This window comes from Anas acuta, chromosome 3 (genome assembly GCF_963932015.1).
Source record: "Anas acuta chromosome 3, bAnaAcu1.1, whole genome shotgun sequence".
In the NCBI taxonomy this organism is placed as follows: domain Eukaryota; kingdom Metazoa; phylum Chordata; class Aves; order Anseriformes; family Anatidae; genus Anas; species Anas acuta.
In genome coordinates, this window is record NC_088981.1 from 85,817,538 (window position 1) to 85,836,063 (window position 18,526).

At 36.3% G+C, this 18,526-nt stretch overlaps 2 long non-coding RNA genes across 7 annotated transcripts in view; one reads left to right on the plus strand and one right to left on the minus strand.

The window, feature by feature from the left end:
- The window catches only part of LOC137854573 (uncharacterized), a 57,720-nt gene that overhangs the window by 32,822 nt on the left and 6,372 nt on the right, over positions 1 to 18,526 (plus strand). Inside the window, exon 4 of one of the 6 annotated variants that reach the window (XR_011095246.1) lies at positions 11,166 to 16,312. The exons of 3 other annotated variants lie outside the window; for them this stretch is intronic. This is a non-coding gene — a long non-coding RNA (uncharacterized lncRNA). Of the gene's footprint in view, positions 1 to 9,497; positions 11,115 to 11,162; positions 16,313 to 18,526 lie in introns of those variants that run through there. 2 more of the 6 variants (XR_011095244.1, XR_011095239.1) reach the window with 2 other exon arrangements.
- On the minus strand, positions 53 to 5,805 carry LOC137854574 (uncharacterized). Its single transcript, XR_011095248.1, has 2 exons — positions 5,508 to 5,805; positions 53 to 4,642 (listed from the first exon to the last, which is right to left on the minus strand). It is a non-coding gene; the product is annotated as an uncharacterized lncRNA (long non-coding RNA).

Genomic DNA, 18,526 nt, shown 5'->3' on the forward strand with positions numbered 1-18,526 from the left:
ACAGGCATAACTGGGAAGAAATCATTGCATAGATGCATAGATGAGATAGAAGTTATGGGGATCTTTTTTTTTTTTTTTTTTTTTTTTTTTTCTGTACCTGAACAGTAAATCATATCCTGTGGGATAGGTAAAAGCCAGAACATGTTCTTCTTTAATACCTCCTGGGATTTATTCCTAATCTGTGTAAGTTAAAGCAACCCTGAAACTACTTTATCCTGCATTTGGAGGTCAAACTCCCCAAGAATTCCTTCTTAAGGTCCTACAGTAGGTATAGCTCAGCTGAGCTTATAAAAACTCATCATGCTCAAATCCAGGTCATACTAGGTGAAACAACTACTACAAACTATTCTTCGTTTGGAAACCTGACTACACACATTGATTTTTCTTTTTAAATTTTGTCTTGTTGTTGCGAATGCCAGTTAAAAAAATCTGTACAGTTATGATGTAGTATGCACTCACTCAGTTGTAACCCTGAACTATGTGTTCAGATACACCTCTAAATTTCTGGAGTTCCTCATGACACTGTTGTATTTTGTGCCAGCTCCAGACACACCTGGAGGCAGTCAGATACAGAACTAAAAAATAAATAAATAAAAAGAATGAGACCAAACCAAGCCATTGACATTATGTTCTCCCTGCCTCTTTTAGGAGCTTTACCTGCAGTCACCCTATGACATGGTGACGGGCACAGAACTCCATTTCCAGTGCCGTCCAGTCTCACACAGTTGCTTTGCACTTCATGCTCTCCAACTTACACTTGCTATCCAGGGCTTATATCTCCTACTCCCTGGGGGCCATGGTTTCCATATGAGAGAGGACTAAGGACCCTCACACAGTCAGTTACTGACTACTGTGTCTGGAGACCTCAAACAAGAGGCAATAACTAGCAACTCAGTGCTTGACAAGCATATTTGACCTTCTTCACAGTGCTTTGCTGACCAACACCACCTAGCCATGGAAGCTCTCTGTGAGGGACTGCTTCAAATGTGTGAGGCCTGGGAATTGATGATGTTTGTTTAACTTGTACATTTCGCATATGGTTTATAGATCAGTTTGTGGCTGAATCTTGAATGGCACAATTGGAAAATGCCTAATGCACTTTATTAGAGTAAATAATGATGTGAGAGGACAAAAAGGAGATGTTTCAAACAGCACTTTTGCTTAGGGAGAGGCAAAGCTATGTTCCAAGGACTTAAAAAAGGCTCAAAATGATGCTCAGGTTGCTGCTGAAGCTGCAGTACAAGAGAAACTTTTAAAAACTGGAGACAGCAAGAAGCAGAGAGACAGAGGGATTTTAACTCCCATTTCATTTAGAAAAATGTATTTGGCAAAACTCCTGCTAGCCAAACTGAAAATGGCAGCCCCATCAGTTTTCCCGACAGTCCCATCAGTTTTCATTGTGAGCATAAACCAGCAAACCCTGCTCACAGTAAGAGTAGAAATCTTGATTAGAAAAGGGGGAAAGATTTACCAAATGTCAGCACACTTTTCTTCAGTGTTTGGAAACCTGGCAGAGGCCCCTAACCAACCCTCAGTGATCTCAGTGGAACCCCCTCACTAATTTCACTGGGATACAAACTGATCCCATAGAGAAGAACTGGTGTAGCCAAGATGGAAAGTTAGGGTCACATCAAAATTCCTGTAATCTGCAGTACTTCTGGGAGGCTTGGTTGAAGGCTGCACCCTTCCACTCACACATGCACTGCACATCAGCTAGACAGGATACTCAGACTTACTGACTTTCTAAATATTTCTTGAAACCTCTGGAATGTTTTGGGCAAGGTCCAGGAACTGGAAAAATATAACCTTGGAGCTTCTGGAGAAAAGTAAAAAATAATATAAAAAAATACTGGTAGTCATTTGAAAGAGCACTAATTTAGAGTGACTGAGGGATCCCGAAAATTGCTGAAGGGGCAGAACAGCTGCATGAGGTTCCAGGCTAAGAGACTTGTGCTGGAAATCAAAGCCACCCATCTGAGGTTGCAGCTGCTGGGCTCACACCAAACTCTGCCTCAGGTTTGTAAGGGCTGGTAACAGCCATACACAGTGCCATCTAGTGGGTCTGGGAGCAGATACTTACCTTTTATTTGGGGTCCCAGAGTGGCTCTGAGATCAGCTGTCTGAGCCTTGCACTGGTGCTTTTGCAGCTGAAATGCTTGGTACATCGATTTTCTCATTGGCACTGTGAAACGTAGCTGCAGTGATAAATATAGGGAAACACAAAATGTCAGGAAGATCAGAGCTTACTGACAACTGCACATGACTGCTGGTAAACAGCATATGCCCCATGCTCTGATGGGAGAAATATTCTTGGGATGTGTAGGATACGGTCTTAATGTGGCTTGTGAGTTCTGCTTTCTCCAAAATAACAAAGAGGCAAAGAGCATGTACCTCTCTCTGTTCCCACCAGCACCTGGTGGGTGGAAGGACAAATTTCTTTTCTTTCCCTGGTCTCTCATTCCTTCATACTGATCTAGGACTATGAGTCAGCTTGGGCTGAAAACATTTCTCTCATGCCTGTCTGCTGCCTTTTGCTCCAATAACCAAAGTTAGGTTGACTGACATAGGTTCTGGAAGGAATTTCCCCTAGGTGAGATTAGGAAGGATCTTTTTTTTTTTTGAAAATACAAAACCTCTGATATGGGGACATGCCAAGACAAGAATATTGTCTTCAGCTCCTTTTGTAGCAAAGGTCTGAAAATTATTATAAGGTATTGGGAAATACTCTGAAGATTACCTGGTTGTGGATAGGGGATGAACCTGATGATTCATGTAATCTCTCCTAGTCCTTTGTTCCTCCCTGTGAGTTTCCTTTGTTCTTCTTTTTGTTTTGTTTTGTTTTGTTTTGTTTTGCTAGTTTGTTTCCTAAGGAAAGAAGAGTATAAAATTTCAACTTCTGGGTTAACTTCTTACTGCTTCCTCGCATTGTTTAACAATATGAATAACTGTACTCTATGAGATAATTCACCCATGTGAATTGCCCAGGGGGTGCAAGGCCTGGCCTTGCTTGCTGAATGTGCTTAGAGCAGGCTTTCAAACCATCAGGGGAGACTTGTTAACTCTAAATCATTGTCTGCATCTTGAGACTGGTGGGGTGTAAATGGTCATGTTCCTTGAAATAACGGTTGCCTGACATGTCAGAACATAGTGTCCTTAATATCTGCACGCAGTATCTTGCAAGCAGATGGAACAACCACCAATGACACAAAAAAGCTATACAGGAGAGTCAAATGCTGCAAGAAGCAAGGAAAAACCCCATCAATTTACAAATTAGCAATTTTTATTTGTTTATTGATTTATTTATTTGGCACAAATGCATTCTTAACTTTACATTCCAGAATTAGTACTGAATATTTTAGGCTCCAGCAGAACAAATTAATTTGACAAGGGATATCAAAGACAACAAGAGCTTCTGTAAGTAGATAAGTGGCAAAAGGAAGGCAAGGAAAAACATGAGCATGTGGTGAATGGGATAGGGGCTCTGGTGGCACATGACTTGGAAAGGACTGAGTTAATGAATATCTTCTTCACCTCATTCTTTAATAGCAAGACTGGGCTTCAGAAATCCCAGGTCCCAGTGACCATAGGGGAAAGTCTGGAGTGAAGATGTACCCTTGGTTGAAGAGAATCAGGTCAGAGAATACTTAAACAAACCAGCAGTACATATGTCCATGGGTCCTCATGCACCCACAAGTGCTGAGGGAGCTGGGTGATGTCTTTGCAAGACCACTCTCAATTATCTTCAAAGATCACGGTGAACGAGAGAAATGCCTGAGGACTGGAGGAAAACGTCATGGGGGAGGAGGGATGGAGAATGGACCCAGGCTCTTTCCAGTGGTGTTCAGTGCCAGGATGAGAGGCAACGGGCACAAACTGGAAAACAGGAAATTCCATCTGAACACCAGGAAACACTTTACTGTGAAGTTGAAAAAACACTGGCACAGGTTGTGCAGAGCAGTTGAGTCTTTCTCCATGGTGATCTTCAAAAGTTGTCTGGACATCGTCCTGGGCAAGCAGCTCTAGGTTGCTCTGTTTGACCAGTGGGGTTGGACCAGATGGTCTCCAGAGGTCCCTTCCAATCTCAAACAGTCTGCAACTCTGCAATTCTGAGAAATAATGCAGTTTTCCTCCTTAGCTCAAAAGTTAATTTTAAGATACTTTGGAGTATCACTCAGAGATACATTTTTTCATTGCTGTCTTATATATAAAGATTTTGTGAGGAGCTAGCATAGTAGTATTTTTTTATTTTATTTTTTTTTTTGTCTTAAGTCTTAAACATGTATCAGCTGAAATCAAGATTAAACTCATGTTGACTTGATCCTGTCATCAGCCTGTATGTGCAGTTTCTTTTCTAAATATTGAAGGAAGTAAGCAAAGATCAGAATTGTGTAAGCTTGTGCTTAGGTTCTGCTTTTTCTTTTCCACCTTAGCATACATATCTTTTGTTCTTAGTACAGCTGCACATCTTTCTTCCAAAAAAAGGATACAGGCTTATAATTTGTTCTGCAAGACTCATAGTATCTGTTATTACTTGACTCACATTTCTATGTTTTTAGGTTTCATTTTTGCTTGAATGGCATTTTAAATGCTGTTAATTTGGATTGATTTTATGAAGAACATTGAACCAAGAACAAAACGAATGCTGAAGAGAGAGAGGAAAAAACTGTGATTAAAATACTTCATATGTGTTTTTTATCAGGCTCTCTATATCTTGTGCAAACATGCAGTGATTTTTTTCATAAAAAAAAAGCTATAGCTATATAAAACCTAATATATATAAAACTTAAAATATTGTTAAAAAAAAGGAACCCTCTTTGTATTCTCATGATAATGATTCTCTGTATACTAGTACCAATTCTTTAAAAGTTTTAAAAGAAGACTAATTTACTTCATGAGGACAAGTGCAAATGGTTAAGGAGACATTATGACCTTACAGCAAGGATTCTAGCTATCTTTCATCTGTGGAAAAAACAAAACCGAGAGTCACAAAGAAATGTGAAGAGCATATAAGATGGAATATGCATGATTCTGCTAGCCAGTAAGTGAGCCAATAATTAAAGAATACAGTACAGTAATGTTATAAACACATTTTAACCATTTAGCACTTTGTGTCCTGATCCGGGAAAACAGTTCAGCCTTTGCTCAATTACAAATATTTGACCAGTCCCTTTTGAAGTAAACAGAATAAAGCTAAGTGGAGTTAGGCCCTCAAAATGGGGGTTATTTGCTTGAGTATCTCCAGCATAGAGACAGTGCTTGACCCTGCCAGCTTGTGTGGTTACACAAGGGTGGGGTGTTTTTAATCTCTTTTGTTCTTTTGGCATCTTCCTCTCCCCTCCCTTGGCCTGACAGTCTTCACTCTGTCTCACCCTCTGCTTTCCTAAACCACAACATACCTCCTCTCATCTCTTCTTTCGCTCTGAATTACCATGGGAGAATCTCCACACAGGCAAATACCACCCATCAGCAACCTAGAAAGTCAATTGCTCTGTGGCTCTTGGACCTACCTTCGTGTAGGCTGGTCATCAGCCACTGGTGATCAGCTGGTAAATGCTTGTGTGTCCATGTTTTCAAAGACAGACAGACTTAGTATAGACAGAGCTAGACCTGCTCCCTTGGCTGCTACCAGCAAGCTGTATTAATTCCATTTCAAGAAAGATTCCTAATTTTAATTGATTTAGGGATTGTCATGAGCAGAGCCAGTCTGAAATTGTTCCAGCTCCACTAGCAGTATATACAACACAGTCTGGGAACTTCTGTCTGGAAAGATGCACATTTACTGTAGAAAACCACGATCCTTGAATATCACATACCTTCCCTCATGAGCCATCAGACACATCTTTCATTTCAGCAGGCACAGAATCAATACTTATTCCAGTAACAGATATGTGACTAATAGGTCAGAAATGTCTGGGTATGAGTCATTCACTACTATCGTTGCTTCTGTTGCTTGGTGGTCCAAAAAACAGCGAAATATACACTGGAGAGGAAAAAAAAAAAAAAAAAAAAAAAAAAGAAGAATGTAAATATCCACACTGTGTGTAGGAAATCTTTGGTGACTCTGTTTCTGACAACCTTCATGGTTTTTCTACAGCACACAGACAAAATATATTTAATTGCTTTCAGTTTCAAACACATTCTTTTGCACTATAGACACACATATATATATTTAACTTTTATTTTTATTTTTTATTTCTTGTATTTGCTTGATTTCTTTCCATATATTTTCCCTCTTTTTGCTTTTGGCTATGTACAGCTTTTTCTGTAAGAACATCTTGTACTCAGTCTCTAAGCAGGTTAGTCTCATGCATGGCTTCTGATGGGGTTGAGATTGGCAGCATGAGCTCATGGGGTTTATGGATTCCCTCACATTGCTTTTTAAATTTTGGTAGGGGGATAATTTTATAGTCAAAACCAGAAAATCCCACCCAACTTCTATGAATATGAGTCATGTTGCCAGCTCAACTTGCTGTGCTGGAAATCTGCTGATAGAAATCTTATCCATTAATTGCTAGCTGCAAAAATTACTTTGAATCATTTGTCTTTTTTTTTTTAAAATTAATTTATTATTTTTATTTTCTCCATGATACATCCTGAGCTATTTCTTGTTCAGACAGGTGCCCACTTCCTTTTATCTAGACAGCAACTCCAACCAAACCAGCATTAACTAATGGCTGATTTCCATCACCAGCAGCACATGCAATAGGAATACTACTGTGCATCCCTGAAAACACTTCCTGTGTTTAAAGTGTTTAAAGGTATGCAGCCTGGGTGCTGGTACTACTCATGGGATCGTGGTCTAGCTGCACAGCTGTAATTGGACTGATCTGCAGTGGCAACAGACTGGATGTGACCACAGGTTTTTCTTCAATGATGATTCCTTTGCCATTCTTCTCCATTTAATTTGCCAAAAGTGATCAAATGGCCTCTTCTCTGATTCCCAAAGATGCTGAGATTTAGTACTTCTCACTCTTTGATAGAAGAGCCTAACTTATGTTATCTGGACAGCATTCTATACTGAAATATATGCAACAGATTTCTCTCAATTATCCACCATGTTTGTGTCTTTCTATCATACACTTTTCAGGAAAAGAAATATAGAAATACCTGTTAGTTTAATATATTGAAAATCAGCTGAGAGTTAAAAGGAAAAGGAAAAAGAAAAGGAAAAGGAGAAAAAGCTCAACAGGTTCATCTGAAAGAATGCCAGAATCTGAGGAATTCTTTCACTTGAAGGAAAGATATGTGGATATCCACACATATACAATTGAAAATCCCAACTGAAACACTGTATATATATATATAAAGTATTTAGATAAATAATACTGTGATGTTAGCAAGTCAGGAGGAGCAGTGTAATCAGTGGTCAAAATTGTTTCTACTTAACATGTGCTTGGTTGCTTTGGAAGCTTTTACTCTCTGGACTGGAATTTTCCCTTCTGGTAGCCTCTTCTTGTACAAAAAATGGTGTAAATTTGTATCACCAAAACATCACCAGCTTTGTGATTTTTAGTGAAGCATATCTAGATGCAGAGCATCCAGCAAATAACAGCTGAGTTTGGCAACATTTAACAAAGAGTTTCAGAACTTTCAAAGCAGTCAAATATTTTATATCTACAAGAAGAAACAATACTTACAGCATAACTGCATAGCCTTTAACTCTTGCTGTGATGTCCCTCCAAAGCCATGTAGCTCTGCCAAAACCAGCCAGCTTTCCATCAGTTCCCAGGCATGTTGATAGGATATACCAAGTGTTAACTCTTTAGAAGAGTTGAATGATCAGCAGTTAAAATGGTGGAAATCTTCCTGGGAAATTATTTAGAATAGTGAATAGTTCAGTTGTATTTTCTTCCACAGAAAGTGTCCTTATTCTTTCTCTAGGAAAAACAAACAAACATCAACCTCCCCCTCCCCTCCCAACAAAAACCATAAGACCCCATCAGAGAAATTTTCCTCCTGTCCTTTCCTCTTCTAAATCAGGATCCTTTCTTCATCAAGGAATGTTCTACCGCACTTTAAAATGTCTGATTTACTCTTTCTGTTTTCAGAACTCAGATTTGTAGACTTCAGTCTTTTTCCTGCTTTTTTTTTTTTTTTTTTTTCTTCCACAGAAGCTCTCTTTAATTATGCTCCTTTTATGTTATGTCAGAACTCACACTCAATGTCTATCAGGGCTCAGAACTCTTGCTTAAATTGATTTTTTACTCTTTCTTCGCTTGTAACACTGCCAAACAAATTGACTAGAATGAATGCAGTGACCTGACTATTATTTTTAGACAAAGCCAGGAGTAACCTCATTAACATTAGGATGTAGGCTAAAGAGGGACCTGAGAGACTTCCTTTATAAATAGGAAATCTATCCAGTATCTTGAAATCATAGCCCCAGAATATAAAATCCAGGGCAGAATTTTAGCTACATATTGTCAGTGAAGGAGCACTTCTCCTCTCCTGGGAGCAGATCATATCAGCACTGCTAAAGCAAAATGGACAGGCCTGTATAGTCAGAGTAATGTATGAATAAAAAACACAACTGGCTTTATATAGTGCCTTGTCTTTATTGAGCATGGGCTCATATGTGGAAGTACTTGCTACTTTGACTTAATAATAATCGTTATGGTTACAATATATTTTCTCATTCAAAAGAAAATAAAAAACACACACACACACACAAAAAAGCATAAAAAAGCCCCAAATTCTTCTTCTTCTTCAAAAAAAATCTGATCCTGTATGTAAGCGTAGGATTGACTTTTAATGAACTCTCTAGGCTCTTTTGCTAGTTATTACACTCAGACTTGTAACTTTTGACCTTATCCTGGCATGCCAACCATGCCAACTGGTTTACAGAGCTATATTCACAAAATATGGGACCTTTAAAATTTATGTATTTGGATATAGTTTCCAAAGCAGGATGCCTGGGCTTGTACAAAGTGTACTCATATTTGTTCCTCATCATTAATGAATTTGCTCAAATTGGATTGGAAATGTGGTGGGTATTTTGTTTCTGAAAACTAACAGTATTTTTATGAGACATTTGGGATAATTTATGGGCTTCTCCCGTGATACTAGCTAACTTACTATAGCAGAGAAATATATGATAGAAAACAGAGAGTATGAGGACCTAGCAGATTATCTAATCTCTATCTTTTCCGGTACGTTGATTTCTCTGGTGAGTACTAAATAAACATAATCCTTTCCTGACTAGTCTCTAGAGTTAATCTTTTAAGGTATATTTCTGAGCAAAAGTTTTCCTAGAAATATTGAGACAATCATAGAACAGACAAATGAAATATTTACTCTACAGATTTCTCTGTAAAAATGCCAAAATTCCCATAATATAGATCATCATTTATCATTGAAAAACAAAACAAAGCAATATATGCATCATTGAGTTGTTGTTACTTGCTTGTTACATAAATGGAAATATTTAACACACTCAGGTGTCCAAATCCCACTCTCTTTCTGAATCGCCTCATTGTTTGTTCTTGGCTCACAAGCAGGGTGATAGCATGACTGGGACTTGGGAAAACACCTGTGCTTGAAGAGAATCAATAGGAAGATGAGAAAGGAGTGCCATGTCTGAAAGCTTCCCATGAAAAAGCAATTGTGGAAGTTACCCAAAAACTGCTGAAAGAAGGGACTTATATTTATAAATATTCATCAGGTGAACAATGCCTTAGTTAAATTATGAATACCACTGAAAACTTTGATAATGTCTAGGAAGGTGAAGTTGATTTTTCAATAATTAAAGTGAATTTCTGTCTTATTTCTGTACTTATTTCCTGCATTTAAAAGGTCAAACACACTAAGATCATTTAGTTAAACAGATATATGAATAAAGCATAAATATTCAGAGCATAGTTTAATGTCATCCTTTGTGGTGGTTGTTTGTCAGCATGTTGTTTCCTCCTCTCTAAAGAAAACAGTGAAAAAAAATGCCAAGGCAATTAATTTTCATTCTGTACCCTCTTAAATCCCTCCTCTACTTTTTTTTTTTTTTTCTATTGTCTTTTCTAATCTTGTTGTTACTTCATTTATATCATAAAATTTACATAAATTTGGATACAAGGCTGCTGCTTCAAATTAGTGCAGTGTTTTCAACTTTTCTGGAAGATTGCTATATTGCAAACAATAAAGAATTGAATGAAAATACAAAGATTCACAGCCTAGAGAAGCATCATTACCTCATCTGCCTTATATATGACACTTGCTGGTGACACTTGTGTACTTTGTTTGCAACTGTCTTGTTGTTAAGTAAATTCTCTGTTTTATTATTCAAGCTGCATATTTAAATATTCATATTTACAACCATATATAATAAATAATGATGCATAATAACACATAACACTTTTTAATTTTATTTGTTTTACAAATTATAATAACTTTATAATAATGAGTTTTTACCTAGGTAAAACTGTTTTTAGACCATAATGGATAACTACTTTTGGTTTGATTGCAAACTGTTGATAACTACTATTTCAATTTAGTTTTTCAACTGCCTCTTCACCTAATCATGGTGACTTCATTTTGACTAGCAATGTGCAAACTTTGGTTGTGAGAGACTACTCACAGACTGATAATTTTGTTCAACTTAAACACGTGCATAAAAAACTGTATTTTGGTTAAGCTTATAGTTCTAATGACTGTCATGACTAATGACTGTATTGACTAATGACTGTAATGATTAATGACTGTCATAACCCCAAATTGGCTTGTGACTGTAATATGGGAACGCTAGACTGTACTTCTGTTGTTTGTTTATAAGGATGTTATGTAAATATTTTCAAAAGCTTATTAAAATCAGACAGATCATATCATATCATATCATATCATATCATATCATATCATATCATATCAATCAATCATATATATCATACCATATCACATCATATCATCTACTGCTTCCTGTCTACCATATAAACCAGTTATCCTGTCAAAGAAATTTGTTTGACCTGACAAACTCTTTTGGCTGGCATCCTACCAGCTATCAGCAGGGCCTGCCAAGATTTGTCTTGGCAGCCTCTCCCATTAGAGCTATGAAAGCTGGTGGGGCACAGAAAAGCAGATGGTGTATTTATCCATCATTTATAATTATGTTGTTTATGATAAATCTTTGCTGCCTCTTTCTTATTGCCCTAGGAGTTTCTATGTTGGTATTTTTGCAGCAGGTGAGACCCATGCCTGGAGACATTCATGATTTCCTCTGAAAAATTATGAGAAGAGGTTGGAGTTATACAAGACTGCAGAAATATTGTGACGTCTTTCCTCAAGAAGAGAAATACAGACGGAAAGAAAAAAACAGACTCTGACATTAAGTAAGAGTGACTGAGTAGTCACGAAGCAGACCTGCAACAGTGGCTGTGTCTGCCCACAGGAGAGGATCACTGGTGTAAGAAGCAATATTGTGTGGATCCCCTGATCTGCCAGGCTGGGGCACCAACCACATCACACTCTAGCCTTCTTCCAACAAAGGCTGCTGCCTTGCCTTTGCATGGCCTGCAGAGGCGGGAAAGAAAAGGTGGGGGGGGCATAGTGTACTAAAAGTAGCTGAGGAGGTACACAGTTAGGAGAGCTGGGAGCCCTCCAGGCTCCACAGTATTGGTGTGGAGGAGAATGCTGTGTTCACAGCAAGTGAAGTGCAGACAAAGCCAGTCTGTATTTCATACCTGTAAGTCAGTTATAGACAGCATTGGACCCCTCATCGTGACCATTTTGAACTGTAAACACAAGGCATGGTGTCTGAATTATTTATGCCTTGAAGCAATACTAAAATCAAAATGGATTTATCAAGAACAAATGATTTCAGATCCATTTAATTTCATTCTTGGAAGAGGTAACAGCCCTTGTGTATAAGAAGTAAATTGTAGGTGTGATATTACTTGGCTCTATTAACAGTTTTCATGTCATTATGTAATATTTTCTTAAGCAACGAGGGAAATGTGGTCAATAAGAAATAGTCAGATATGATGCACAGTTAGCTGAAGGAAAATCAGAGAACAGCTGTCATTGGTTTGGTGTCAAAATGGAAGGAAATATGAAGTGAGAGTTTTTCCTACACCTAAAACTGTTCAAATTTCTCTATTTACTAAAAGGTTTTGTGCTCTAAAAACATGTATATTTTTCCCAAAATGGTTTGCCAAAAATGATGGCAAAATGAGAAATCTGTAGGACAGACAGAGAACTCAAAATTAATTTATCATATTAGAGACACTGTCTGAAAAGGATACTGTTCACTAGGGATCAGTGCAAAATGTTTAGTTAGGTTCATCTTACCTAAACTTTGACAGTTTGTGATCTAGTCTAATACAGTCAAGGAGAGTCAACATCCCCAAAGTCCTTGATGTTGAAAAATTAGCAAAAATAATTTACTGTTTTGATTAGAGCAAAAGTAAAATGTCACATTTAGACAACAACCACTACATGGTTTGCAGATGCATTGACTATGAAACTACAATATCATACAGCTCTGTATAAAGCAAAAATATGAAATATATTTTTTCTTTACGTAGACACTAAAAGAAACTCTATTGAAGCACTATGTCCATTTCTGGCACTTGGTCTTTGAGAAAGAGGTGGATCAGCTGAAGAAATCAATGAAAAATAGAGTAAGAATGATACCTGAAATAACATAATGTATGAAAGAGAGTCAAAGGAATGTGAGGTGTTTAGGGAGACAGAGGCTAGATGGTTGTTAATATGAAGAAGGGAATAGATGGTTCCTCATTGCAAACATGTAAGAGGTGGTGGGGTAAAATCTATATAGAAAGATTTAGATTGGTATTGGAGAGATAAAAGGCAGGAACATCAACATATTGTTGAACAGAGCATAGGGAGATGGTGGATCCTTCAAGGTTTAAAAACAGGGTAGATGAACCACAGTTAAGAATGACACTGTTTTGTTGGTCCTCTTTTAGAGAAGAGGAATTAACCACATGATTTGCTGAGCTCCCTGTAGGACTTATTTTCTGTGATCTCTCATTCTCAGAGCTTTCTCATTTTTCTTAAGGGAGTGATAGCAGTGTTGGATATGTAATAAATGTGCCTAAGAAAGTACAAAGTTGTCCAACACAAATGCGAAAGATCGATCGATAGACATTGATTATTTTCTCATGTCTACAGCCTTGGACATGTTGTGTTAGTGAAACAATTTTATTTTGTCATTGAATGACAAGTAAATCATACCTGGTTTCAGTAATAACCCTGCAGATTGTACTATCATTTCAGAGATAATTATTTATATCCTCAGAGATGTTATTTATACCCAAAGCCCTCTGATGATGTCAGTTGGCATCAAAACACATACAAGATGTACCACATATACAAGATATACAAGATACACAGGATGTGCCTTGTGGACCCATGTGCTGTGCCATTTACAAGGAAAATGGATAGGAATTAAGTGTTTAGGGATAGATGGTATTTCAATAGGGTGAATTCTCTAACCAACTCCATACTAGTAAACCTTACTGATATGGCTTCTGGTAGAAATTCATTTAGAGCACTGAAATAACAATATCAGCTATGTCAGTATTGAACCGCCTTTGCCTTTTCATCAGCAAATTAGAAATTGCATGGATTCATGCTTACTGGCAAGGAGTGTTTTTTGATATCGTGCAGAAGTCAAAAGTCACTCTTTATTTAGAGCAATAGTAATCTCCACTTCTGAAGACTTTCACATATAGTAAAAGTAAGAAAGAGGTTATATTCTTCTTCTGTTTCTGTATTATTCTTCTGTATCTGCCTTGAGATACCAGCATGGCCACATCCTACTTTACTAGTTCCCTGTCTTAACACTGGAGTTTGGCTCTCATCAGACCTTCTGCACTCTGCTGGGAATAAAGGAGAATCTATTTCATTTCCTCCACATATTTCTGTCTTCAAACTGAAGACCTCAGAACTGCCCAGCTGTGGGTCATGCCAAAATGCATTAACATTTTTGTTAATGCATTTATGTAATGTATGTTAATGTATGTGAACAGTATATACATGTGTGGAAGGCATCAGGCATCTTATATCCAGTGCCAGAGTGAAACATCTTGGGATGTCTGTGTCAGTATAACTGTTTTCTGCTCTCTTGATTGCCCTGTGGACAATCTAGTGCCTAACTTGTACGGCATGCCTAGCTTCACATACTTAGACATGTAAGGCTCCCTGCAGCTCATCTGGTGAAAAAGATACACTAATTACATCCTGACAGGAATCTTGGGGTACCCTTAACAGATACAGTCTGAGATGGTCATCAATATAGTCACAGAGATTTCAGTTTCAGAAGATAAAAGAGACCTGTTACCAGTCAAGGCAGAGAAAACAGTAACTTCAGTTGTTCTGGGACAGACTATTTTATTTTATTTTATTTTATTTTATTTTATTTTATTTTATTTTATTTTATTTTATTTATTTATTTTCTGGATATTTACTTAGTGTCACTTCTCTAGCCACACCAATCTGAAAAGGTGTCAAAATGCTGTACAAATTAGTCACTGAAAAAATTAAGCCCTGTAGTGAAAAAAAAAAAAAAGCATCAACAGTTCATCCTTAGGAATGAAGACAACTAAAAGTAACTTATTATGTTGAAAATAACAGCATAATTACAACCATAGAAATAAAATAGCTTTTGAGAAAAAAAAACACATGATAACACCATGTTTTTTCTGATGGGCCACTGGCATAAGATATTTTGTCATAATATATAATTTTTCAAATGCAAATGAAATGTATACATAGTAATTAATAAAAAGAAATCATGAACACATATTTAATAATAAAAATATCAGATTCCTACAGAATATAGTTAATTTTTTGTTCAATTTACAAAACTGGTTATGTGCTAGCCGTTTTCTTTGAAAACTTTGACAAAGAAATATATTTTCTTTTTCAGCTCTGTACAGATATGTTTTCACATAAATGCTCTTTTATTTTATAATTTACTTTTTTTCCACTATCCTTTTGAGGACCCAAGAAAATAAGAACAGGATTCTAAGGGTTTCTGGAAAGAAAACTCAAACAGGAAATACTAGTTTTTTCTGAGTCTGAGCCAACTAAAAATAGTCTCAGCATTTGTGGATTTTTTTTTTCATGTCTTTCTTTCTTTCTCTCTTTCTTTAAGTAATTTATTTGTTTTATATCTTCTTTTCCTTATACTACTATTTTGTCTTTAAGCCTTTATTAGAATGCATGGGTTCAGCAAACTACTTCAAAACTCAACTCAGAGAAGCAAGAGAGGTACAGAATTCTCTTCTTGGAAGTAGTAGAGATGCTCAGATCACTGAGATTGTACAAGTAATATAGCACACTCTCACAAAATAAGTCTGAAAACATGTTTGGATATGTAAATTTCTACCAACATAAACTTACAATGTCATTTGTTCAAGCAGAGGACAGGACAGCAATACCCCGGGATATCATTGTTGGACAACAATACTGACCTATACTGTTCCCTAGGGCTTCTTGTGCTACCCCAGGGAAACCACTCTGAAGTTCCCTGTCCTCAGCTGTCCATTGGTTAAATATAATGTTGGCACACAGAGCTCTTGCCAGATGAAAATTTGAGGTACTGTGTGATACAATATTAAAATGACTCTGTAAAAGTACCTCTAAAGGAATCTGTTTTCTAAATTATGTGCTGTAAGCTTTAAATAAATTTGAAGCTTTTGATGAGAAGTCAGTATGTAAAGGCAATTGCATTACTTTCTGATCACTGATGTTTTTCTAGCAGAAATTCATCATATTTTAATCAATGACCGTGTAGTCAAGAGCAAACATCTTAGAAATTTTAATGGGAAAGGTATTTTGCTTTATAAGACAATCATTAAAAAAAGGCTTTTTTTTTTTTTTTTTTTAATTTAAAGCAAAATTATAGCAAAAATTGATTATTTTGGGGGTAAGATATAGCTTAGAGACAAAGGGAAGAAAGATTATGGTTTTCCACTTTAAAATGTAGAAGAATATACTTTAAGAACTGTTGGCACTAAAGAGGCATTAGTACTTCGTCCAGTAGAGAGAAACAAGTACTTTGCTAAATCTGGATGTCTGGGTTCAGAACCATGTATTCAGGTTCTGGTGCATTCAAATTTCACACATTATGGAATTTTTTAAGGTCATTTAAAAAATTCTGTCTGTTTCTTCAATTAAATTCATATTTTTGAATACTTGCTGGTGGAATTAACACGCATTAATCTGACAAGGTTAATTTCTTCTATTATTATTATTATTATTATTTTTTTTTTTTTGGAGTCTACTTTCTTACCTGGTAGTAGTAGAGCTCTGGAATAAAAAAAAATAAAATAAAAAAACAAAACAAACAAACAAACAAAAAACTTTAAAAATAAAAGTAGGCTGTAGGAATGTTATAATGTGTTATTGTTGAATTGCTGTATAAAAGGTTAAAAAAGCACATTTATGGAAAAGAAAATCAGAAGTCACATGTGACAATAATATGGAAGTAAAATTTTGCATTATATACCTACTTGAAGACATTTTATTTCTCTGTTATTTAAATGCTTAATTTGATACTATTGTGGCCATAATGACAGTAAAATGAATATTAGATAACAGTTATTTCATGTGAAATGGGATATCTTCTTGGAACCTTAAATGTCTTTTATCTTTTAAGATATTAAAGAAATTGCAGACTCAGTGTGCTTCCCAGTATCCTGAAGGTAGAAAATAGTCTTATTTTATAAATTCAGGGCAGATTACAGCCCATTGAACTTGTGTGCTTACATTGAGATGTATGGTATTTTTCTCCTTCAAGAGCTCTATTTATCTCTATTGACTGAAGAGAAAATATAACCATTTCCTTTAGGACAAATGCTTCACCAGCTGCCTAGATTAAGACATAAAGTGGACTAGCTGCTATGTTTTAACTTTGCATTTTGTAACTGGCTTATCTTTCTTATCACCAGTACTGCTGTGTAAGGGATGTGGAGTTGGTGTCCATGACACGCGGTAGAGCAGAAACTTGTGCTCTTCTGGAGATGGTGGGTAGATGGTCTAAAACGGTGTAGGTTGCAAATGTGTCAAGGTTAAATCTTGCTTGGCTGGTCTCTCATTGTGGAGGAGGGCTCCACCAAGAGACATTCAACTCTTCAACCATTTACGTGTCTTTACCTTTGGTACAAGAGAACTTAATCAGCAGATAGTATGGAAAAAATAAATTCAAGGGATTCACTTTCAAAATGTGAAGACTTTCTTATCTTTGTCATAGAACTGATCAGTTACTTTGAAGGCATCCAAAGAAGAGCAGTAGTATCATAAGAAAGGTGATTTCCATTTTGGGCTGGTATGGTCATTTAAAATTTCACCAGATAAGCAGAGAAAATAACGAAAAAAAAATCTTACAAGACCTGTGTGGAGTTATCAGTGACCTTTACCTACAGAAATGATGGAATAAACAAATCTCAATAACAAGATCATTCAACAATAAAAGCTAATTAAGGTTGGACTAGATGATCTTAGAGGTCTTTTCCAACCTAAATTATTATATGATTAACTAACTCTGACTTGTGGCCAAGACTTAAGGGAAATTTATGGTATAAAAATAATTTATATCAATTAAGACCTGATCACATATACTTTAGTTTCGATGGAGTAATGTTGCTTTTATACAGAGGCAGAAGGAGGACTCAGAATAAGTCCACTAATTTGTTTGAAAGAATAATCAGCACATAAATCTTTAGATTTAACCCTGATGGGTTTCCTCCTGACCACAAGTAAGAACAAGTTGAAAGAAAATCTTGCCTGAATGTTTGCTGAGCAGTGAGTTTAATTAATTAACCTTCAGAGGATAATATTCACAACATATCAAGATGAAAGATACGTGAAAACATAATTATTAAAACCTAATTCTATTTTAATTTGTTTTTGGATCAAAAGCACAAAACAGATTAATAAAATGAACCGTCTATCATCTCAGCTGAGATTCAACCAATAACATTTTTTGTAGTAAAAGCTTATCTCTGATCAGGAACTTCTAATTACCAATGAAGTATGAAATATCACCATACCATGGGCATATTACGACCAAGTTAAACACAAGCCAAAATTACTATTTTCTCCCCCAGACCTTCTTCCATTATTGTATTGCACCACAGTACTCCAAGTCATAGGGGCCCTCAGCCTAACATGCTCTTTTTAATAGCTGTTACTAATTAATAAATAGAGATAACGAAATGGGCAAGAGCTCTTAGAACAAACATTGGAATTGAATTTCATAAGAAACTTACACCTTTCTCAAAAATTTTTTTTTTTTCTTCTTTTTTCTTTTTAGAAGAATGGCTTATAGAAGAATGGTCTACAAGAAAACTGTATCCGTGATGCTATTATATTGTTTAATTACACAAAGCACAATTATCTGTACCAAGTAATAAGTCTGGTAATGATGATGACTGGTGTAGGTGATAACTCTCCTAGGGTCCTGTTCTTGTTCTTGTTGAATTTAGTCAATATGCATTTTTAAACATCATTATCTGGAAAGGTGTTGGTGCAGATGTCTTGTGAATATTGACACATACAATGCACATAATATAAC